The sequence below is a fragment of the Macaca nemestrina genome, chromosome 8 (genome assembly GCF_043159975.1).
Source record: "Macaca nemestrina isolate mMacNem1 chromosome 8, mMacNem.hap1, whole genome shotgun sequence".
Taxonomy (NCBI): domain Eukaryota; kingdom Metazoa; phylum Chordata; class Mammalia; order Primates; family Cercopithecidae; genus Macaca; species Macaca nemestrina.
In genome coordinates this window covers 62918058-62943035 of record NC_092132.1, presented here as the reverse complement: position 1 = coordinate 62943035, position 24978 = coordinate 62918058, and the positions used below count along the sequence as shown (strand labels likewise).

Genomic DNA, 24978 nt, shown 5'->3' with positions numbered 1-24978 from the left:
CAGGTCCTTGGAGTGGCTGTGGAGCTTGGATCATTGGCTTAGGGTCTTGCAAACATATTGTGGCATCTGAGTTTTAGGGTGCAGGTTCACTCTCTGAGGCAGGCTAGGATGTAGATGTCCACAAGCCAGTGTCTGTGAATCTTAGGCAGCCTCCTAGAAGCTTGGGTCCAGGGATCTGGGTTGCAGCTGTGACTCTGACCCTGGAAAGCAGGGATCAGCACTGGCTTAGCACTAGGAAAGGGAAACTCTGGAGATTTGGGCCCAGGGAACAGTGTACTGCTGCAATTTGTAAACCAGAGCCAATAGCAAATAGTGGCAACTGGGGTTCTGAGATAAGAATCACTGTTTAATGGACCCTCACTTGGTGGAACATGGCAGTATCCCACACTGTGTGAGGTCATATGCAGTGGCAGCAAGAACCCTGGAACACAGCTATTGCTTGGGACCTGTGGGGCGGGGAACATCACAGTGATGACTCAACTTCCTGGGCAAGGGGTTGTCTCAGTAGCTCAGAATCTAGGGAGGTACTTCATTCCCAGGTAAGCAGGATACTAGAGTCATTTCACGTGTAGTATGGGGTGTCTAAGTTCAGCCAGTGCTCCCTTTCCTTGGAATGTGCGGTACCCCATCAGCTCAGTCCTGGGATGCACAGATTCTGTGTTCAGCCAACACACTGACTGTCTGTTCAGGCCGAGGAGGCATGATTGCTCTGAATAATCAAAGCATTGTTTTTTGAGAGGCGGGCACTGCTTCAATACAGGCATGGAGAGGGGAGTATGACTGCTCCAGATGGCTAAATCACGGTTTCTCCAGAATGCAAGTCGTTAATTTAGCTCATGCATAGGGTGGCAGGGTGGAGCAGTCACTGTGAGGGAGTAAATGGAGTTGATCTACCAAGGCACCATATTCCCTGGGGGCAGTGCACAGCTTCAGCTCAGGTACAAAGAAGCAGGCTGCAGCACAGATTAGGTGAAATAAATGGAGCGGTTCTGCTAAGACACTGTTTACCTGAGAAACAGTGGGCAGCTTCAGCCTGATACTAAAGATGGCAGGGGTGCAGCAAAAACTGGGAGTAGATTGAGTTGCTTCACAGCCACTTGCCCCCATGGTTTTGGGTATAGCCAAAGCTTGGCTGGAGTATGGTGGGCCAGTGGATGGGAGTTGTTTAATAATGGCTAATCTTTCAGGAATGAAAAGGTGCTGTGACCACTTGTTCCCTGAGCAAGAAACACTCCAGCAGTAGTTCCAGTTTCAAGGTGTCGTAACACAGTAGCCACATGGGCCTCAGTGTGTGGGGCAGACTGTTGGCTTCTTCTCTGGAGGGAGAACCGCTGTGTGGACTCTAGGTAGCTCTCTGCTATGCTTAGTCGCTGTGAGGATTTCATGGGTCTCCAGTAGTGAGTGCTATAGGTGTCCATGATGTTAAAGAGTGTTGCTGGGGTCCTCTTGCTTATATTTTCCCCACAGGGTGAAGTCTCTTGTCGTTCTGAGCTGATACCAGCTATGGGGTGGTAAGTTGGTTGCCAGATATTTTCTTCCATCTTGTATGAATACCTGGCCTCCACCTTACCATCCCTTAGCTGGGATTAGCTCAGAGACTTTTGTGCTCTGACTGGTTTTCGCTCCCCTTTGATGTTTCTGGCACTCTCATTTAGTTACTTTCATCAAAATGTAGTTGTTTTTCCTGTTGAGGGAGGGATAACTACTAAGATTTCTAGTCAGCCATCTTGCTGATGTCACTTAATTTTGCCTCATTGTAATTGAATATATATAAAATAATCAGCTTTTGTAATACAGCTTTTTATTTATGTTTAATATTTGGAAAGGCAGTTTGAGAAATGGATTAATTAATTATGTAACAACATGCCAAAGGCAGCCCAATGACAGAATTGGGCGGGTTAGAAAAGTTGTACTGCTTTTAAATAACTTCTTTATATTTCATATATTTTAATCATGAGCAGAAGAAATCTTAGGGAAAAATAATATGTTAATTTTTGAAGGTGCTATGTGAGAAAATGTGCTGTTTGTGTAGATACATACCTTATACTGAAATGTCAGGGCAAGAAATCTAGAGGGCAAAAAATGGAATAAATAGTGTAAATCTAGAGACTACCTGAGATATGGTCGTCCTAAGAATTTTTTTTTCAAAATAAAAATAATAAAAGAGTATTCAAGGTACATAGAGGCTAAGTAATGTATTCATGAAAATCCATATAAGCACAAGAATACTAGAATTTTTACAGCTAAATTTGAAGAACCTGATAAATGTATGCAAAATATTTTAAACACCTTAATACTTGTTGTTGCTTCACACGTCATGGAATTAGGACAGTAAATATGGAATAATGATTTTTATGAACAAGTTGCAGAAGATGATCTCTCTAATGAAAAGTAAATGATTGATAACTCACATTTCCGATCTATACAATCTATATATGGATCATTTCATTTCTCTGAAATGACTCAAATATTCATGAAAACAGTGAGCAAACATATATCCACAATTAAGAGGATATTCTAATTTTCTAATCTAGATGCAACTTTGGAGAATATTGATGTAGCTTGGAATATCAAATTAGACTTAAGCTGAGCACTCAAACTCTAAATCTAAATGTCTGAATTTTTTACTGGTTTCACAACTTTTAAATCTATGAGCCTTGAAAAAATAGCATAATCCTTTTGGTAACTAGTTTCCTCATATATTAAATGAGGAGACTAAATAAAATAATTTCCTCAGAGGAGTTTACGAGTCTTCTGCTGTTAGAAGTCTACCTGGCTAAATCTTATAATATTTAGGAGACTAATCATCAGGGAGATTTCCTATCATGCATTACTGTTTCATATATATTCTAGCTCCAAATGTGTGAAAATGTGGGAAGAAAATGGGATTAAAGGATTATAAAGTCACAGGTTTGGAATAGCTCTCATTGAGATGATACAGAAAGGGGTAAAAAGCAAAAACATATCACACATAGCCCAATTCAATACGAGTTCTTCTGAAAATGAATATCCACTATCCTCAGACAACATAAATCAGCCCTCCTCTGGGATACCCTGAAATTTAATATACTGCACTTTACTCAGTGTACAGGCAAAGTACTACCTTATTTTATGTCAATATTTCCCACTATATAAGTACATCTGGATTAGTAAATACAAGGCCTCCTTTTAATAAAAATTATAATAATAACAATAGTTTTTATTGAATTAACAACAATTTAATAATTGTCAAACATTATCTTCCTTTGGGCAGTATGAATATATCTATTTATCTATGAATATAGATATAGATATAGATATAATAAACCTTAAAAAGAAAGCACCACAAAGACTGAGGATTTTGTTTTTTTAAACTTTTATTCTTACAGATCAATAGTCCTTCACTCTAATGGTGTACATAAGAAGATATAAAATTTACTTTAAAAACTCAGTTTTATATTTTACAATTTGTATTTCTCACTGGGTCACTTCTTAAAAAATATAAAACAGATATGTGAAAGGAGTATAGCTATTATACTTTTAAGACTTTTTCTAGGAACTATTTTGCTTAATTAAGTTAAGGTAATAGAATTTTGAAATATCTTTTAGAAGATATTACTCTATGGGAAATATTATTATTAAAATTTCAGATAAAATCTATACAGGTCATTACCTGAGAAACAGAAAAGTCTACATTTGTGAAGGATTTTAAAAAGTAATTACACAACTGATGTATTATTTCTAATTTTTTTTTGCGGGAACAAGCTCTGAAGTCTTGATCCAAAACAGACAAGTCTTTAATACCAAAGCATTTTTCTTTGAAGAAGTTCACCCTCAAGCCCTGGCTCAATGATCTCAGAAGATGAGAGAGAATGGCAAACCAAGAAGTAAGATAGATAAGTGAGGCAAGACCAAAAAGTCATTTAAAGGTCAAAAGAAGAAGATAAATTCAGTTACATTATTCTTTGAAAAGTGGCTTCTGCTCATGCATAAATGCCAACATTTGAAAGTCATTATCAAGAATATCAAAGGAGAAAATATTCTTCTTTGTACCTTTCAAGGTACTGAACAAGAAGTTTCTGTGGTGTAGAATGCTAAAACGAGAAAGTATGCAACTGAAAATGTTTGTGTTATCCCTCGGTAACATTTGATAACCTGACATATTTATGACAAATACATTCTTTAGTGGTTGGTTGGGCACATTTGTTTTGGCTTTGGATGGGAAATAATACCATAAACAACACTCAATATCTCTGTGCCATTCAGCCAGATATGGCAAACCCAGTATTTATGAAGTGCTGCCTCCTGCTTCTCTGGGTGTTTCTAGACCAGAGGTGGGACCTGATAGAGCCTTTTCCATAGGCCCACATAAGTAGTTGTAGTTTAAGGGTAGGCAGTGGTAATCCAAATTCCTGAATTCAGCCCATGTCCAACTTGAGTGAGAATCACTCTTATTCGGGATGTCAACACCATTCTGCTGCCCCAGTCTTACAGTTCTGGGTGAATTCATGAAGGCAATCATGTCAGCGAGTGGGTGATGGTAATGTTGCATGCAGGGTCTGTGGGCAGGGTTGGTACAGTATTGGACAACCTCCTGCAGAGGAGATCAAAATTAGCTCCACACAGGTCCCTATCCAGATTTGAGGTGCCCTGCTTACATGGCACTGTAAGCTATAGTTTTTGAAAGTAACAAGTAAAGTGGATTTAACTGTGGTTAATTTAAATAGGATATTGGATTTTTGTTCCTAATCATGAACTTGGCTGGCTCATAATTTAATATTTATTTGATGTCTAATTAGGCAAGTGTCTTGTTAACTGTTAAATTAAAGTTAGAAATGGAATATATTTGAATAGTTCCCTTTGTTATAAGAATGATATCTTATTCAGATCACTCAGTTTCTCCTCATTCTTGAAGAACTTATTACCTATTTTTATTAATTATTTTCAATGAGCATTTTTTAAGAAAAATTTGACTGCAAATTTTAGACCAACAAAAATATTGTACTCAACCCATTTCTGCTAATGTTAACACTTTACAAAGCCTAAAAATTGTATGAAAATCGAACATTAACATTAATGTAATTTTTTAATTTTTTTAATTAGTTTTTTTTATTATACTTTAAGTTCTGGGCTACATGTGTAGAATGTGCAGTTTTGTTACATAGGTATACATGTGCCATCATGGTTTGCTGCACCCATCATCCCGTCATCTACATTAGGTATTTCTCCTAATGTTATCCCTCCCCTAGTCCCCCACCCCCTGACAGGCCCTGGTGTGTGCTGTTCCCCTCTCTGTGTCCATGGGTTCTCATTGTTCAATTCCCACTTGTGAGTGAAAATATGCGGTGTTTGGTTTTCTGATCTTGTGATAGTTTGCTGAGAATGATGGTTTCGTGCTTCATCCATGTCCCTGCAAAGGACATGAGCTCATCCTTTTTTATGGCTGCATATTTTTCCATGGTGTATATGTGCCACATTTTCTTAATCCAGTCTATCATTGATGGACATTTGGGTTGGTTCCAAGTCTTTGCTATTGTGAACCAGTGCCACAGTAAACATATGTGTGCATTTGTCTTTATCACAGAATGAGTTACAATCATTTGGGTACATGCCCAGTAATGGGATTGCTGGGTCAAATGGCATTTCTAGGTCTAGATCCTTGAGGAATTGAAACACTGTCTTCCACCATGGTTGAACTAATTTACATTCCCACCAGCAGTGTAAAAGCATTCCTCTTTTTCCACAACCTCTCCAGCATCTGTTGTTTCCTGACTTTTTAATGATCACTATTCTAACCGGCGTGAGATGGTATCTCATTGCGGTTTTGATTTGCATTTCTCTAATGACCAGTGATAATGAGCATTTCTCATATGTCTTTGGATGCATAAATGGCTTCTTTTGAGAAGTGTCTGTTCATATCCTTAAATCAACTCGAGATGGATCCAAGACTTAAATGTAAGACCTAGGACCATAAAAATCCTAGAAGAAAACCTGGGCAATACCATTCAGGACATAGGCATGGGCAAAGACTTCATGTCCAAAGCACCAAAAGCAATGGCAACAAAAGCCAAAATTGACAAATGGAATCTAATTAAACTAAAGAACTTCTGCACAGCAAAAGAAACTATCATCAGATTGAACAGGCAACCTACAGAATGGGAGAAAATTTTTGCAATCTACCCATCTTCCAAAGGGCTAATATCCAGAACCCACAAAGAACTTTAACAAATTTACAAGAAAAAAACAACCCCATCAAAAAATGGGCAAAGGATATGAATATTAATGTAATTTATTAATTGAACTACAGATGTACTGAAATTATACTAGTTTTTTTTGTTGTTGTTGTTAATGTCCTTTTTCTCTTCCAGGATTCTATCAGTGATTCCATGTTGCATTTTGTTTTTATGTCTTTCAAGTCTCTTTCAATGTGTGTCCATTTCTTGGTCTTTCCCTGCTCTTCTTGACCTTGACAATTTTGACACACTTAGACTAATGATTACTGTACAATAGTGCCATAATGCCCATCAGCCTGAGTTTGTCTGATGTTCCTTATAATTGGAATGAATTTATGCATTTTTGCAAGAATAGCACAGAAATAATGTTATGTTCTCAATACATCATATCAAGGACTTCATGATATCACTATGTCTCATAAACAGGGATGTTTACCTTGATCACTTAATTAAGGTGATTTTTGATGGGTTTTTCCAATGTAAAGTTACTTTTTAGTCTACTTGCATTGCTATAAAGGAATACCTAAGACTGGATAATTTATAAAAACAAGAGGTTTACTTTGGCTCACAGTTCTGCAGATTGCACAGGAAGCACAAACCGATATCTGCTCCTGGTGAAGGCCTCAGGAAGCTTTCACTCCTGGTGGAAGGTGAAAGGAGAGCCATTGTGTTACATGACAAGAGAAAGGTAGAGGGGTCACACTCTTAGACACCAGATCTCACATGAATTCAGAATGAGAACTAATTCATTACTGTGAGGAGGGCACCAGGACATTTATGAGGGATCTGTCCCCATGACCCAAACATCTCCCACCAAGCCCCAACTCTAATATTGGGGATCACATTTTAACATGAAATTTGGAGGTAAAAATATTCAAGCTATATAAGTTATTATCTTTCCCTGTGGACTTAATAAATATATTGGAAGAAATACTTTGAGGGTATGTAAATCCTGATTCTCCTCATACTTTCAACCACTATTTTAGAATCCATTATCTGCAACGAAGTAAACATTCTTTGCTCTCTTTCTTTTTTAACTCCTAGGAAGTTATACATTAGGTTGGTGCAAAAGTAATTGTGGTTATTGCAATTACTTTTAGTTTTGCTCTAGTCATTGCTTTTGGACTTATATCTTCACTAACACCATTAGTGCTAAGTTTTATTATTTGACTCTTTTATATCTTCTTAATAATTCATTGCCTTGGTAACATTTATCTTTTTCTGTTTATGCTTTCCTCTCATCTAGTATTTTATCTGCATTATTACAACTTTGTCAGAATATATGACATTAATCATCCACCTTCATCTTTACTTTTGTTTTAATTGTATATGTATATTTATATGTTTTATAATGCTCACCATCAGTCTTCAGCCAAAGTATCATCGATGGAATAACATCATCCTGTAGTAGATCCTGTGAGAAAGATTAGTAGTAGATCCTTAGGGAATGGCACAGATTTCTCTAAGTCTTGTATATTAAACACTCTTTTTGTAAAAGAGTTGATATTCCAAGGCATCTTGCCTAGATGTAAATTCCTGGGTTCAAACTGTCTTTTACTGAATTTTTAAAAATTGCTGCTCTATTGGTACCTTGTTTTGTATGTTGGTTATAAAAAGTCTGCTGCTTGTTTAATTATTTTGCTTTTATGAATGGTTTGGTCTTTTTGTCTGAAGACCTTGAAGATTTTATCTTTATCTTTGAAATGTAATTGTTTTACTGGGAAATGTCTAGGTGTTATTATTTCAGGATAACTTTCTCAAGTGTTTGGTAAGCCTTTTCAATGTGTAGTTCTTTTCTGTCTGAAAACTTTTGTTTATAGTTTTAAATATATTTAATGTTTTCACTTTTTTATGACTCCAATCTTATAAATATTATTCATTCTTTGTTGGTTTGTTGGTCTTCAAATTCCACTAATTTCTTTTTAACAATTTTGCATTGTTATGCTATTTTCATTATTTTGGTTATATTTTTCTTTTTCTGCTTTCTTATTTTTTTCAAGATAGGTTTACTTAGTTTATTTGTGTAAAATTTTGTTTTTGATTTTTAAAAATATTTTTCTCTTAACTGTACATTTCTTTTATTCATTTAAGATGTTGAGTAATTTTACTAAATTCTTATATTAGTAGTGTCTTTTTCTGCCAGACTAGGATAATTCAAGTACAAAAATCAGAGTTAGTTTACCTGTTTATTTGATCATCTGTTGGTTTAGGTGGTCTGGATATGTGGTAGGTCTTTTCAATCTGATGTGTGGTTTTTCTTACACTTTAGTCACACAAGACTAAAATTTTCCTTTGTACTTGTTTCTGTCTTTACTACCCAATTGCCAAAAGACACCTTCTCCTTCCTATTTGTCTTTTCATTTCAAATAAATTATGTACTTAGAATCCTGTCCCTTATATCTTACTCATACCTTTAAACTAAAGTTGTGCCATAAACTACGCACCTAGTCCTTTCCACAGCGTCTAATGGATGGAAATGGCACCTTCTCTGAAATCCCTTCTCTGTGGTCTACACTCTGACCTGCTAAAATACTATTTTAGTATTTTAAATTTTTCAGATATAGTGGTTTTAATTTTTCTGGTGGTTGCTCGAATTCTTCCCTAGGAACCTCCTTTGTCTTCGTTGCAGTTTTGCTCAGTTGGCCTTTCCTCAAAGCCTTGTGGAGGTGCAAAGGTGCAGATGGTGCTTCTTAGACCAAAATGCTGGGGTTTCGAATTTTTTATTTCACTTACACCTTCCGGTTTTGGCATTCTCTGTTATCTAGTAATGCCTAGGGTATAATTTTACGTAGAATTTTCATACTTGTGAAGTTATTTCATACTATTTGAGAAGGAATTTTGAGAAGGTGAATTACACACCCACCATTGTCTTAAGCAACCTTAAAAGCCCCTTTTGATAAGTGGACCTTTTATACTGATTCTCACATGCTCAGAATTCTGTCACAAAGTGGAAACTAACATTTCTGGGTCCAGCAACACACTTAATATATCATTAGGAATATTTTATATCTTTCTATAATGTATGATATCTAAAGACAAACTGATGGAAGTGATTAACTCAGGTCATACTAGGTTTCATTGCTCCTTAGACAATATCCTTCCTACTCTTATGTTATCTTACTATACATATACTAAATTCTAAGGTGCTTGTGATCAGTAATATACTATATGTTTAAATTTTATAGTATAAAATAATATAGTACTGACAGTAGTAAAAGGATAGAAATTAAAATTGACGTACTTACCTGAAGAAGACTTTCAACAGAGTAGAGTAAGATAATTGGATATGAGTATAAGATAAACGGAATGAGTCCATGACAGAGTACACTTTCTGTGGGCACTTAAACTAAGATAGGAATAGCTATTATTAGGTTTTACAAATAGCTCACTCTAGGTGGAAGGCAGACCACTTCAGTGTCTACCTCTGGGAACCAAAAGACCTAAGATATATGAGGCTTATGGTGTCTAAAGATGTTCATGTAGATTCATAGCTCCAAGTACTATGATTGAAAAGTGGTGCTTCTCCACTAGGGACACCACCAGTAAATACGCGATCCAGATAATTTTACCTCAACCTATATATTTTAACATAACTTCCATTCTATAATCAACCATCCTCTATGTTGTATATCTTCCTTTCTATTAAAGCCTTGTGTATGTACGTGCATATGCATGTGCAGATGAAAGGTTCATAAGCCTTTTCTGACTAAAGCATACATGGTTAAGAACACTGAAATATAATCTCGTTACATATTTTTATTTGTAATAGGTAAAAATACCCACCTCTATATTGGTTCACTGAAAAGGTTCTTTAATTATATAATTTCCTACCTCAGAAATAAGATGGGGAGGAAGATGCATTAAAGAGTACAGCTTCTTTTACACCATTGAAAGCATAACATGTATATACATTTTTGTAGACATAAATATAAAAACATATTAATTTCCCCATATTTGTCATGTTTCTGTTGTTACTCTGTGACACTTTGAAAATATTATCTTTGGCTGAAAAAGAGTTTTTAAAATTATTATTGAAGTCATCAAAGTGGTTTTATTTTAGTATAACCACATTAAAAACTGTTTATTGTTGAAAATGCCCTATTTTTATGAAAACATAAATTTAACTTGCTTTAATTGTATTTTATACATACATGCAAACATAAATCTGTTTACACATAGATATATTGATTTTTGCCAATATAATTAAATATCTACCCCCTAAGCACAAACACATGTATACACATATACTATATATACATGCTTAATTCTATTTTATAAACATTAACTTGCTTTTATACTCATGGTAATTGGCCTTATTATCATTTTTCCAATACAGATAACATTTTCCAACATACAATTTGGTAGGACTGTGTCAACAGGCGTTCTTATAATAATAATACAAAGTAAAAATAACAAGATACTTTTGTAGACTAATATTGATATAACCAAAATAGTTGGTGTCACAAAGGTGAAATGCCTTTCATTGTTAATCATGAGTATCATCATCCTTTATACAAATAATTTAATAATACAGTAATTTATAAGATTAATTATATTGAAAGCATATTTTTGGTACTCATTTTCATTTAGTATTTTGTACTCTTATTTTAGTGTAATGATACATGTTCTTCTAAAGTGGAAAAAAATTGACATAAAAATCCATGGCTCTGCTTCAGATCACTATTTCCCACTTTATATCACCCCTTGTGTTCTACTAAATGTTCCTTTGAAAATAAGGTTAACGTGCTAATATGTTAAAAAAGTACTAAATAATGTAGAGTTCTTTTGGAGAGTCATGCTGCACATAAATCAGTTATAGCTTCTGTAATAATATTAAACATATTCAACTTACATGAAATGTCACCATCTTTAAAAAGACAGTGTTATATGTTAATATGCAAATTGTGAGCAGGATTTCAATGCATTCAAATATTATTTATTGAAGTTATTCACAATGTATGTCATAAAAATTAATGGGAGAACTTAGTTTTTAAAATTCATATACTCTTGAATTCAATAAACACGACTGAAATTGCCTGCGGGGGGGAAAACATATTATTTTATCTTGCATAAAATATGTAAACACTTTTTACATATCTTAGGAGTTGAACCTAGGTATGGACATTTTTAATTCTAAGGAAACATCTTGTGAAATGTATTATTTAAGAAACGTATTAGGGAAAAGAAATAAATATTTTCTTTTAGTGATTTATTTTGCTTACATAGGAAACATAAAATTAAAACAGTACTATTATGGAAAACTCAGAACATGAGTTAAATAATGTGAACTTGTAATATGCTTGGCATGAGACCAAGGTCATGATTATTTTCAATACATATTGTTGGATTCGTATCACAGGTAGCACATGTTTGCTTAGTCAGTTTTCTTGGAAATGTCTTGAATTGATAACAAGGAAAACTAGAAAAATCAAATAACAAGTTGTCAGATGAAGGAAACATTCCTGAATTTCACATAGAAGTTTCCATCATGAATATAATTCACATAGAGGTTTCTTTTTTTTTTTTTTTTTTTTTTTTTTGAGATGGAGTCTCGCTCTGTCCCCCAGGTTGGAGTGCAGTGGCGCGATCTCGGCTCACTGCAAGCTCCGCCTCCCGGGTTCACGCCATTCTCCTGCCTCAGCCTCCTGAGTAGGTGGGACTACAGGCGCCCGCCACTGCGCCCGGCTAATTTTTTGTATTTTTAGTAGAGACGGGGTTTCATTGTGGTCTCGATCTCCTGACCTTGTGATCCGCCCGCCTTGGCCTCCCAAAGTGCTGGGATTACAGGCGTGAGCCACCGCGCCCAGCCAGAGGTTTCTAACTTGAATTTGAGATACAGCATAGTGGAGAATGAGGATGTGCCGAGAAAAGGATATATTTTAAGAATGTGAGTCAAGTGATCAATGGCATTTTCATGAAAAAGTTTCAGCAAGCATTAAGAAATTTCAAGACTGTCTAGATAGGCAAAAAAAAAAAAAAAAAAAAACCCACAAAAAACAAAAAACAAAAAAAAAACCTTCTTTTTTCAGAATAAAATCTATAAGAAAAGTCCAGAAATAAAATGAGTGATAAAGCAAAGTAGTTGACAAACTGGATAACCAAAGCAGTATAAAGAAGACGTCAGTGAGATAGATTGGGTGATTTGCAGATCAAAGTGGAACAAGGAATTCAAGAGCAGAGATTCAACAAAGAAAAGGACCAAAAAATGGCATCTATTTAATGAATGAAAGTGAAAATAAATCAGCTGAGTGCAGTGGCTCATGCCTGCAATCCCAGCACTTTTGGAAGCTAAGGCAGATTGCTTGATTCCGGGCTTCCAGACCAGTGTGAGCAACACAGTCACAACCTGTCTCTACCAAAAAAAAAAAAAAAAAAAAAAAGGTCAGTCATGGTGGTGTGTGCTTGTAGTCCCAGCTACTCCAGAGGGTGAGGCAGGAGGCTCACTTGAGCTCAGGAGTTTCAGGTTGTAGTGAGCTATGACCGTGCCAGCGCACTCCAACCTGGGTAACAGCATGAGATCTTGTCTTGAAAAACATAAGATAAAATAAATTGAGAAAGCATAGAGCTTTTAGTAGCAATATATGGGCAGATTTAATTCAGAATGCAAGTACAGTCATGCATCATTTAACAGTGAGAATATGTTCTGAGAAATGGAATGGTAGATGATTTTGTCATTGTTAGAACACCATGGAGTGAATCTTCACAAACCTAGATGATATAGCCTACTATAATATACCTAGGCCATATGGCCGAGCCTATTGTTCCTAGGCTACAAATCTATATAGCATGTTACTGTACTCAAATTTAGGCAACGGTAACATAATGGTATTTCTGTACTAAACATATCTAAGTGTAGAAAAGGTACAGTAAAAATACAGTATAAAAGATAAAAAAAAAATAATAATAATAAAAAACAGCTAGTACACCTGTACAGGGAACTTACCATAAATAGAGCTTGCAGAGTCAGAAGTTGTTCTGTGTGAGTCAGTGAGTGACTAGTGAGTGAATGTGAGGTTCTAGGACATTATTGTAAACTACTGCAGACTTTATAAACACCGTAAATATAGGCTTCAATAAACTTATTAACAATATTTTTTCTTCAATAATAAAGTAACATTAACTCATAACTTTTTTACTGTATAAATTTGATTTTTTAAGTTTTTAACCCTTTGTACAATAAAAACGTTTAGCTTAAATCATACATTTTACCGATGTATGCAAATATCATCTTTGTTTATATCCTTACTCTATAAGCTTTTTTTTAATTTTAGAGTTTATTTGTTCTTTTATTTTTTAAACTTTTTAACATTTTTTTCTTAAAAACTAAGACAGTATTAGTCCATTTTCACACTGCTATAAAGAAATGCCTGAGACTGGGTGATATGGTTTGGCTCTGTGTCTCCCCACAAATCTCACCTTGAATTGTAATCCCTGTATTGCCACATGTCAACAGTGGGACCAGGTGGAAATAATTGAATCATGGGGCCTGTTCCCTCATGCTATTCTCATGATAGTGAGTGAGTTCTCATGACGTCTGATGGTTTTGTAAGGGACTCTTCCCTCTTCACTCAGCACTTCTCCTTCTTGCCACTTTTGTGAAGAAGGTGCCTTGCTTCTCTCTCACCTTCTGCCATGATTGTAAGTTTCTTGAGGCCTCCCCAGCCATGCAGAACTATGAGTCAATTGAACCTTTTTCCTTTAATAAATTACCCAGTCTTGGGTATTTTTTTTATTAACAGTGGGAGAACGGACTAATACAGTACATTGGTACTGAGGTAGTGGGGTAATGCTATAAAGATACCTGAAAATGTGGAAGCTACTTTGGAACTGAGTAACAGGTAGAGGTTGGAACAGTTTGAAGGGCTCACAAGAATATAGGAAGATGTAGGAAAGTTTGGAACTTCCTAGAGACTTGTTGAATGTTTTTGACCAAAATGCTGATAGTGATGTGGACAATGAAGTCCAGGTTGAGGTTGTCTCAGATGGAGATGAGAAACTTGTTAGGAACTAGAATAAAGGTGACTCTTGCTATGCTTTAGCAAGGAGACTGGCAACATTTTGCCCCTTCCCTAGATCTGTGGAACTTTGAACTCAAGAGATATGATCTGAAATTGGAACTTACATTTAAAAGGGAAACGGAGCATAGAAATTTGGAAAATTTCCAGCCTGATAATGAAGTAAAAAAGAAAAATCCATTTTCTGGGGAAAGATTCAAGCAGGCTGCAGAAATTTGCATAACTAATGAGGATCCAAATGTTAATCACCAAGACAATGGAAAAAATATCTCCAGGGCATGTCAGAGGTCTTTACAGCAGCCCCTCCCATCACAGACCCAGAGGACAGGCCCAGGGCCCCGCTGCTGTTTTGTGCAGTCTTGGGACTTGGTGCCGTGCTTCCTAACTGTGGCTAAAAGGGGTTAAGGTACAGCTCAGCTGTTGCAAGCAATAGCTTCAGGGAGTGCAAGCCCCAAGCCTAGGTAGCTTACATGTGGTGTTGGGCCTGCAGGTGCACAGAAGTCAAGAACTGAGGTTTGGGAACCCCCGTCTAGATTCCAGAGGGTGTCTGGAAATGCCTGGATGTCCAGGCAGAAGTTTGCTGCAGGAGCAGAGCCCTCATGTAGAACTTCTGCTAGGGCAGTGTGGAAGGGAAATATGGGGTCAGAACTCCCACAAAGAGTCACCACTGGGGCACTGCCTAGTGGAGCTATGAGAAGAGGGCTATCATCCTCCAGACTTCAGAATGGTAGATCCACTGACAGCTTGCACCATGTACCTGGAAAAGCCAGAGACATTCAATGCCAAACCACTAAAGCAGCCAGGAGTGGGGCTTTACCCTGCAAAGCCACAGGAGCAGAGCTTCCCAAGACTGTGGAGCCCACCTCTTGCATCGGTGTGACCTGGATGTGAGACATGGAGTCAAAAGAGATAATTTTGGAACTTTAAGGTTAATGACTGCTCTAATGTATTTTGGAATTACAAGGGGACTGTAGCCTCTTTGTTTTGGCCAATTTCTCCCATTTTGAATGGGAGCATTTATCCAATGCCTGTACCTCCCTTGTATCTAGGAAACAACTAACTTCCTTTTGATTTTACAGGCTCATAGGCAGAATGGACTTGCCTTGTCCCAGATGAGACTTTGGACTGTGGACTTTTGAGTTAATGCTAAAATGAGTTAAGATTTTGTGGGACTGTTGGGAAGGTATGACTGTTTTTGAAATGTGAAAAGATATGAGATTTGGGAGGGGCTGGGGCAGAATGATATGGTTTGGCACTGTTCTCACCCAAGTCTCACCTTGAATTGTAATGCCCCATATGACAAGGGCAGGACCAGGTGGATATAACTGAATTATGGGGTGGATTTTTTCATGCTGTTCTGATGATTATCAGTGAGTTCTCACAAAATCGGATGACTTTATAAGGGTCTTTTCCCCCTTCGCTCAGTACTTTTCCTTCCTGTCCCCTTGTGAAGAAGGTGTCTTGCTTCTCTCTTGCCTTCCACCATGATTGTTAAGTTTTCTGAGGCCTCTCCAACTATGAAGATCTGTGAGTCAATTAAACCTCTCTCCTTTCTAAATTACCCAGTCATGAGTATATCTTTATTACCAGCATGAGACCAGACTAATGCACTGGGTAATTTATAAAGAAAAGAGGAAAAGAAAATTCTACATCATACCCTAAGGTTGACAAATTTAAAACAAAAAAAAAAAGAGGTGTAATTGACTCATAGTTTCACATGGTTGAGGAGGTCTCAGGAAACTTACAAACACTGCAGAAGAGGAAGCAGGAATGTCTTACATAATGCCAGGCAAGATAGAGCAAATGTGAAGGAGGAACTGTCAAACAGTTATATAACCATCATATAACCATCAGCTCTCATGAGAACTCACTATCATGTGAACAGCATGGGGGAAATCTCTCCCATGATCCAAGCATCTCTGTTCTTCAACATGTGGGGATTATGGGTCCCTCCCTTGACACATGGGGATTACAAATTGAGATGAGATTTGGGTAGGGATACACAGCCAAACCATATCAGACACAAACACACACAGTCTAGAACTACAAGGTTCAGGGTCATCAATATTACTGTCTTCCTCCACCTCCATATCTTCTTCCTCTGGAAGGTCTGAAAGACTGGAATGTCTTCAGGAGAGACAAAACACATGATGCTGTCACCTCCTAAAGTAGTTCTTTCTTCTGGAATACCTCCTGAAGGATCTACCTGATATTGTTTTACAATTAATTTATTTTTATACATGGAAGAAGTAGAGTCTAAAATAACAATAAACAGCATAATAAATATGTAAACTAGTGGCAGTCATTTATGATCACTATCAATTATTTCATACTGTAAATAATTGCATATGCTATACTTATATGCATGACAGGGAGCACAGTAGGTTTGTTTACAGCAGCATCACCACAAACACATGAGTAATTCATTGACCTATGGCATCACGATGACTGATGTCACCAGGTGATGGGAATTTTTTAGCTCCATTACTATCTTACGAATTTTTTAGCTCCATAATTTACCATTGTTGTAAATGCATCCATTGTTGACTAAAACATTGTTATGGGAAGTATGACTGTATTTTAAAAATGAATAAAGGGTAAACTGATGTTTGGAACTTTTTCACTTTTACAAAATTGAAATAGAAGATAAAAGATAGCTAGGCCTAGGAAGTTTTTGTTTGCTTGAGTTCAGAATACTCGTTGGTTTTCTTCTCTGCTTATGGACATTTTAACCAGCAGTGGGAACTGAAAATGTTTAGGCCAACAATAACAAATAGTTTAAGAGAAAAGTTGGTGCCACCCCCACGTTCAAATAAGTAAAAGATGCAAAAGACAGAAAAAATAAGGTAAGTACAAAATACAGGGAAATACAAGGCTAAATGTCAAAGGGAAAATGGTCAGCTTCTTAGTAAATCTACAGGAACAAAGTAGAAAATGAGCAAACTTATTAGGAATTTAACGAGGGCATATATTGTTTTTCATTCTTTTCACTGAAATAGGATTGTTTCAGAATTTAGTTACCCACAGTAAGATTGAGGGTGTGGAGACTGTGGGAAATTGCAATATTTCCATTATTCGTGGGAAATTGCCAGTATTTTTCCTCAAGTGTTATATATGCTCTTAAATAATTCACTAATAAATGTAAAGATATATTAGTAGATAATTTGATGGAGTGCCAAAAGAGTCAAAACAAATGATCTAATAAGAAGAAATAACATTGCCTTGTTATTTTCCTAAAAGTCTCTCCAGTTTCTTTCAACATCAAAATGTGCGTGATAGCTAAAGCTACTTAAAATGTAAAAGTGGAAGAGCCAACCATCCTTCTGTGTATCTACTAGATGTTCTCAAATCTTCTGAAAAACTTGGAAATTGTCTTTAAATAAATACATCAGATACCTCCACATTAATTTCTAAGGTTTCCTGGGGGACTTACCTTCTCATGTTCACAATTCACACAAAACTTATCGGTAAATATTACATTATTTCACTTGTCTTCTCACCAAATAGAGTATAAGAAAGAATGAAGTTTTTCCTGACACAGACCAAAGAGTGACTGAAGATTAGTTGCTAGGTGTCAGGTTCTTGTGTTCTCTAGTCACTCCTCTTGTCAGAAACAGATCATCCTGTCCCAGAACCCTACGCTAGACAGCCACATGTAGATGTACAGACTGTGCCATGCACAAGGACAGTAAACTGAATGACTGAATGAATGAATGAATGAATGAATACGTGTGAAATTCAGCTCTGAGTTGTGGCCTAGGGTTAATCTCAGACATCAGCTAGTTTCCACAAAAGAACCCTATGGGGTAACATCAGCGGTGCCTCTTCTGGATTCCGTATCCCTTTCAATTCCCTTCTCAATAAAAATCTCTCTTCATTAACTTTCTGTACGTTTTTAAATAAACCTTTTCAGCTCCTGCTATCCAGTGCACACTCACTGAGTTACAATTTATATTATTTTAATATGTGTAGACTTCTATTTAGGCTATATGCAGTGGCTTCAACTTTTCATTGAAGCTCCACAGTAAAATGGATTTCTAAAAAAAAAACTTTCTTTCCTCAATATGATTTTTGTTTTCCTACAACTCTTAAATACCCTTTTTCTGCCTTTGGCTTTCAATTATTTTCTGTCCTTATAAACAGGAAACAATATTAATATTTACACCTAAATTTTAAAGAACCCCTTTAGAACCATATAATAGTGGAAAAAGCTGAGCTTCCTTACATGTATGGTCAATGCTATACGACCCTTCTTCAAACTGCTTGTTGACATAGTTATCAACGGTATTGAAATAAGGAGAAGACGCAGAAAAAAGCAAGGGACAATTAGTTCAAAGAAAAGGAAAAAGCATGCACAGAAGAACAATTTCCCTGAGTATTACAGAACATCTTGCCCAGGAAAGAACACAAGGTTTCTTTGAAGATAACCAGAAAGGAATGGACAGTTCATTGATTCAGAACAGCGTTGGAGTGAGTATAAAGATCAATTAAACCTGGCCTTTGTCCAAAGGAAACTTTTCTAATATATGTTAAAGCAGTCCTAAGTAAGATATTTGATTTTCCTGATCATTTAGAATCATCAGAAATACAATAACAAGGTAAGAAATTATCCATTAGCATTTTAATGAAACTGCATCAGCGCATTGACAGAACATTTTTGCTTTGCTTATCTCTATAAGAAGAGTCATAGACTCTGTCTTCTAATAGATGTCAATGCATTGGGATCTAACACTAGGTAACATTATAATTTATGATGGAAAATATTGAATCTAGCCGATTTTGCCACATGCTTTTCTATTTCCTAGAGGTGATATTAAACCACATTTTTTATTGGGCTGGTGCCTCACTCGCCTGTAACCCCAGCACTTTGGGAGGGAGAGGCAGAAGGATTGCTTGATAGTAGGAGTTTGAGACCTGGGCAACATAGCAAAACTCAGTCTCAATAAAAAATTAAAAAATTAGCCAGGCATGGTGGTGCACACCTGTAGTCCCAGCTACTTGAGAGGCTGAGGCAGAAGATTGCTTGAGCCCAAGTTCCAGGCTACAATGATTTATGATCACACCTCTGTACTCCAGCCTGGATGACAGCGTGAGACTGTCTCTAAAATAAGTAAATGAATAAACCGCATTTCTGTACCTAAAAAGAGATTTGCATTTGCTCCAGGAAACTTTTCTGTATACATTTTATTAATGACCATCACAAAAAGAAGTTTCCATGAATTTATATTAATCATTTCCATGTAGATTATCTTCTCCCAAATAGTAGAATAGACTTATATGTATCAGTACATTTAAATTCTGTTTCATTATTTCACAGAGTTTGCAGTAAACTTATTAAAGAAATAAATTAAATTTGTCCTTCAATTACTACACAACTGCAGAGATAATTATATTATCTAGTAGTTTGATGCTATATTTTGGATGACAATGCCTTTAAATCATGAGATAGAATGAGATGCTTACATTGTATATGAAAATGGAAGTATATCTTTACATCAAGTAAAGATAAATGGGAACTCTAATAAAACGATTATCATAACCTTGTAATCCCAGCGCTTTGGGAGGCCGAGATGGGCGGATCGCGAGGTCAGGAGATCGAGACCATCCTGGCTAACACGGTGAAACCCCGTCTCTACTAAAAAGTACAAAAAATAACTAGCTGGGCGTGGTGGCCGGCGCCTATAGTCCCAGCTACTTGGGAGGCAGAGGCAGGAGAATGGCGTGATCCCGGGAGGCAGAGCTTGCAGTGAGCTGAAATCCGGCACTGCACTCCAGCTTGGGCGACAGAGCAAGACTCTGTCTCCAAAAAACAAAAAAAGGAAACCAACAAGTTGCAAAATAGTTCTCCAAATACTTAGAATATTTTAGGATATCATTCTATAAAAAGCTCAACTTAAACTATTCAATTCGTACTATTTCTTTCTTGCAAATGTTTGGTTGAAAACCTGAACAGCTTCTGGTTGTTTTCATTATTCCTCTTTACTTCCAGGTGGATCAAAGATTGAACTCTAATTGAAAACCAAATCCCAACATCCCAAACTTATCTCACCTGTGCCCCTAAGTTAATGATTAGAAATGACAGAAACTTGAACCCCTGAGATTCTTCTAACATACAAATCTACATACCTTCCAAAATCAGAAATATTTTTCATACTGAGAGGTTATTAGTATTTTCCATGGAGTCTTTATTCATAGGGTATACAGAGTTCTGTAATGTAAAAGGAAAATTAAAGAAAGATGATTATTGTAAGACAGAGTGCATCAATGAAGAGATTTGAAAATTAAAACCACAGAATGTATCTATCTTCTGTTTGCGCAAAGTACATAGAGATAAATCTTTTATATTCCAACAGAGGGAAATGTAAATACTAAGATAGTTATTTATATCACACAGGGTGCAACTAACTATGCTTCAAATTTTAAGCTTCCAACGGTTCCCTGATAGAAATCTAAAGCTGCTGAGACAATAATCTATAACAATCAGCTGACCAACTGATCTTATAATGGTAAGCCATCAGAATTCAATTTGGCTACTGCAAAGCCTGTAATTTAAACAGAACAATGCTGGGATTTTCATAAATTGAAGTTACAAGTAAGTGCCAAAAGAATTTTATTTTTATCATTTACACATTACATTGAGTTTTGGATGATTCTAATTTCTAAAATACAGTTTATTATTATCGTTTTTTCTATTCTCTTACAGTCAGAAATCAATCTTTAATAGAACTTTGTAAAGATATCACTTTGTTTAATAAGAAAGTCACATATAATTAAATTTTTCTAAGATCAGAATGTATTGCTAGAAGAAAATTCATAATTCTTTTGATAACAGGGTTTAAATATCTTGATTTTCATTATCTGTATAGATTTATGTGTCAAATCATTTCTAAACAAAGGGCTGGAAAGCCTCTTCTGTTCACCATCTTACATTTACATTTCTTCTGCCTAAACAGAAATAAAAAGCAGCCTAAAACTATAGAAAATTGGGTAGAGATATACATAATGATTATTGGAAGAAACAAAAATATCCACAAACACATGAAAAATAATACAACTAATAGCAAAACATAGATATAAATTTTATTGTGTCATTAATGCCCATCAATTTATCAAATATTTAAAAAATATAATTTTAGTACTAATAATGTTAGAGAAGTATCCTTATTCTTCCCTGAAAAGCAGTCTATAATAAGGACTATGGCCTTAAAAATTTGTTGTATCTACTTTTACTTAAAATATTAACTTCTAACCTAATGAAATGATCACAGGTGTATACACTTTACAATATTTAATAATGAGAATAATAATGATGACAAAGGCAGGTAACATTTTATAAACCATTGTCATGCTAACTTATTAATTATTACAACAATCCTATTAAATATGTACTATTAGTATTCCTATTTTACTTACAGGAAAATTGAGGACCATAGGGTTTAAGTAACTTTTACACTTTCACAGCTGTTTAGAAGTGTATTCAGATTAGATACCTAGGAAGTTCTTGGAGACTATGTGCTATTACATACGATGTTATGTTAGGGATAACAATAATAACTGAAATAGCCATAATAACTTATAAGGGTGAAATACTTTACAAAAACTAGGAAATATAAGATAAAGTGATGTGCAACAATTGAAATTTATTTTTTGAACATTTCTACTGATAGGACAAAGTGCTAGTATTTTATAAAATAAATATGAGATTAAAAAGGCATCTAAATATATTATTGATTATTTATAAATGTATGCATATATAAAATAGCAAGAAACTTATCTTTAGCAACTATTATTTATCCTCAAGATGGAATGGTCTTTGTTCAAGAAAGTACCCTGATAATTGTCTAAGTATAGATTATGAGCCACTGATGTCATTACAAGGTAGGGGCCAAGAAAATCATTGGTAAATCACAATACAGAAGACAAAAATTAATATATATTTATATTTATATATGAATGTATAGGATTTTTAGGGTGGGAGAAGAATGACATTAAAGGAAAGAAAAGTCAAAATAAAAGAAGTGGAAAAATAATTGGAAAAATAAGAATAAAAGAGATGAAAGAGAAAGAAAATGAAATCAAAACAAATAAAAGGCAACAGAGACTTGCAAGAGGCTAGAGTCAGGTAAATGAGAATTTTTGTAAAAAGCAATATTTAATTTTAATGTTTTTGTTTTGTGGTTGCTATAGTGAAATTACATCTATTTCTCCTAAAACTGAAGTACATAAAAGTCAAAGCACAGCTGCCTTGTATTAGTTTTGTTTTTCTTCTCATTTTAGTTTGATAGGATGAGTTAGCAATAAGAAATATCCTCAGACCCGACAGATCCCACTCAGGTGTATGGTCAAATGCCACTTTTTCAGTTACGTCTTCCCAGATACCATTTTAGAAACTGCAGTCTGAGTGCGGTGACTCATGCCTGTAATCCCAGCACTTTGGGAGGCCAAGATAGGCAGATCCCAAGGTCAGGCGTTTGAGACCAGCCTGGCCAACATGGTGAAACCCCGTCTCTACTAAAAATACAAAAAATTAGCTGGGCGTGGTGGCAGGTGCCTGTAATCCCAGCTACTTGGGAGGCTAAGGCAGGAGAATCACTTGAACCCAGGAGGCGGAGCTTGCAGTGAGCTGAGATCATGCCGCTGCACTCCAGCCCGGGTGACAGTGCAAGACCTCTCAAAAAAAAAAAAAAATAATAAAATAAAATAAAATAAAAAATAAATAAATAAAAATTGCAGCCTCCAATTCTGTAACTGTTCCTCTAGTCTCCTGTTTTTTCTCTATAATACTGAATGTCATGTGAAATATGACTTACCTGTACTTGTTCATCTTTTTTCTGCCCCACATCCTTTTCACTACCCCTGTAATATAACTTGACAAGAATGAGATTCCATCTATCTTTCTCACTGTAGTTTCCCTAGTGTCTTGAACAGTGCCTAACACAACACTGGCATTCACTGAATATTTTTTTGAAGTAATGAAAGGATCATTATCAATGCTGGGGTGAGCAGATGCAGGGTAGAGAAAATGAACTCAACAGAAGGCAGTAATCAAAGCCAGAAATAACTAGAAAAAGAAAAGAAAGACAGGAAGAAAAAAGGAAAGAAAAATAAATTTCTCCCAGGAATTCACTAAACTCTTGGGAAGATATCATCAGATATACCACAGAATAGGGGAACACTATTTGCCATATTCTTTCCTGAGTCTTATGAGGAAGAGTCAATCTAGGTAGCATATGAAATGGAGATATAACTAGAGGGTATAAAAAATGTTGCTAGTCATTACCTGTCTCTTATGAGCCATTTTTTTAAAATTCCGTTTTCTTTCTATATATATTCCCATTAAACATAAACATGTATTACTTTTAAACAGAAAAATATCGAGAAAGAGAAAATATCTGTAAGCATCCTCAAATGTGAGATAAAGAATTGAAACCTTTCTCTTTATCTGCTTCATCTTTATCCGTTTGAAAGTTGAACTTTAAGAGAGGCATAGTAATTTCAGCTTCAGTAATGGAGGGCTTGAACACATGATTATTAAACAGCAAACCCACATATAACGTGGAGCCAAAGAATCTTCTTCCAAATCCTTATAAAAGTATAAGAGGAATGATTAACCTGCCACAGAGAATTCAGTGAGAACTAGCCTAACCACTCACAGTAATGTTTTTCCTAATTAAGAAACATTACTCTGCCATGAATCCTTCCAATTATAGATCTGTTTTTGTTTTCTCCTTCTTTACCCCATTATATTGATTATTTTCATTGAAATATACACAATTTTCTCAGAAGATTCTCATAAAACATACAAAGGCATGCAGTCTTAATTTAATTATGTATGGTGTATCTTAAACTTTGAAATCTATTGAGTCTAAACACTGCACGATGACAACTTAGAAAGTATGGCAATTGGACTTTATTTAGCTTCTATGAAAATTCCCCATCATATATTTACTCTCTGGATTAGTCTGTTCAGGCTGGTATAAAAACCATACACTAAGTGGCTTACAAACAACAGATATTTATTACAGTTCCGTTGGCTGGAATTTACCATCAGTCTTGGCAGATTTGGTGTCTAGTTTCCCTGTTCATGGATGCTTCTCCCTCTGTCCTCACACAGCAGAAGGTGTGTGGGGGTTCTTTGAGGTTTGTTTTATAGGAGAGCATTATAATTCACTCATGAAGGCTCCACCTTCATGACCTAATCACCTACTTAAAGTTCCATCTTCTAATATCACCTTGGGAGTTAGGATTTCATCATATAAATTTTAGGAGGACACAAACATTGCTTATAGCACTCTTCATTTTCAGATTGTCATTCCAGTAGCTTCGTTATTTGTTATGTATTGCTCATTCATCCAGTTATTTATTAAATGAGCCAATACTTGTTGAACATGTTCACACAAAATGAAGTAGAGGAGCTCATATTCAATATGAGTATTCAAGATATTCACATATGAAGCAGTTAATCAAGACCAGTAATAGTGTAGTGAGCATCATTAAGAGTGTGTAAATAAGACTCAGTTTCAATTCATCTGTCATCACATCAAACAAAATGGATGAAAATATTTAAACCACGTTTTGGAGAGTATTTCAGTAATAGTATGTCTTTAAATATAGGCTATGTGGTACAGGGGAACTCGGAAAGACTTTGAGGCATTTCATAGTGAAATACAGTCACATAGTGAAATGATGACTGAAAATACAGAAAGACTCTGTGTAATTAGTAATTCAAAGGAGTGGTTTAAACCCCCTTA

The 24978-nt window shown here is 35.7% G+C and overlaps 1 long non-coding RNA gene across 7 annotated transcripts in view; it reads right to left on the bottom strand.

Moving 5' to 3' along the window:
* The window catches only part of LOC105483503 (uncharacterized), a 138257-nt gene that overhangs the window by 23635 nt on the left and 89644 nt on the right, over window positions 1-24978 (bottom strand). For all 7 annotated transcript variants that reach the window (XR_011606924.1, XR_011606926.1, XR_011606929.1 and 4 more), the window contains 3 exons: window positions 20354-20435; window positions 7572-7626; window positions 6772-6852 (listed from right to left, as the gene is read on the bottom strand). This is a non-coding gene — a long non-coding RNA (uncharacterized lncRNA). The remainder of the gene's footprint in view (window positions 1-6771; window positions 6853-7571; window positions 7627-20353; window positions 20436-24978) is intronic.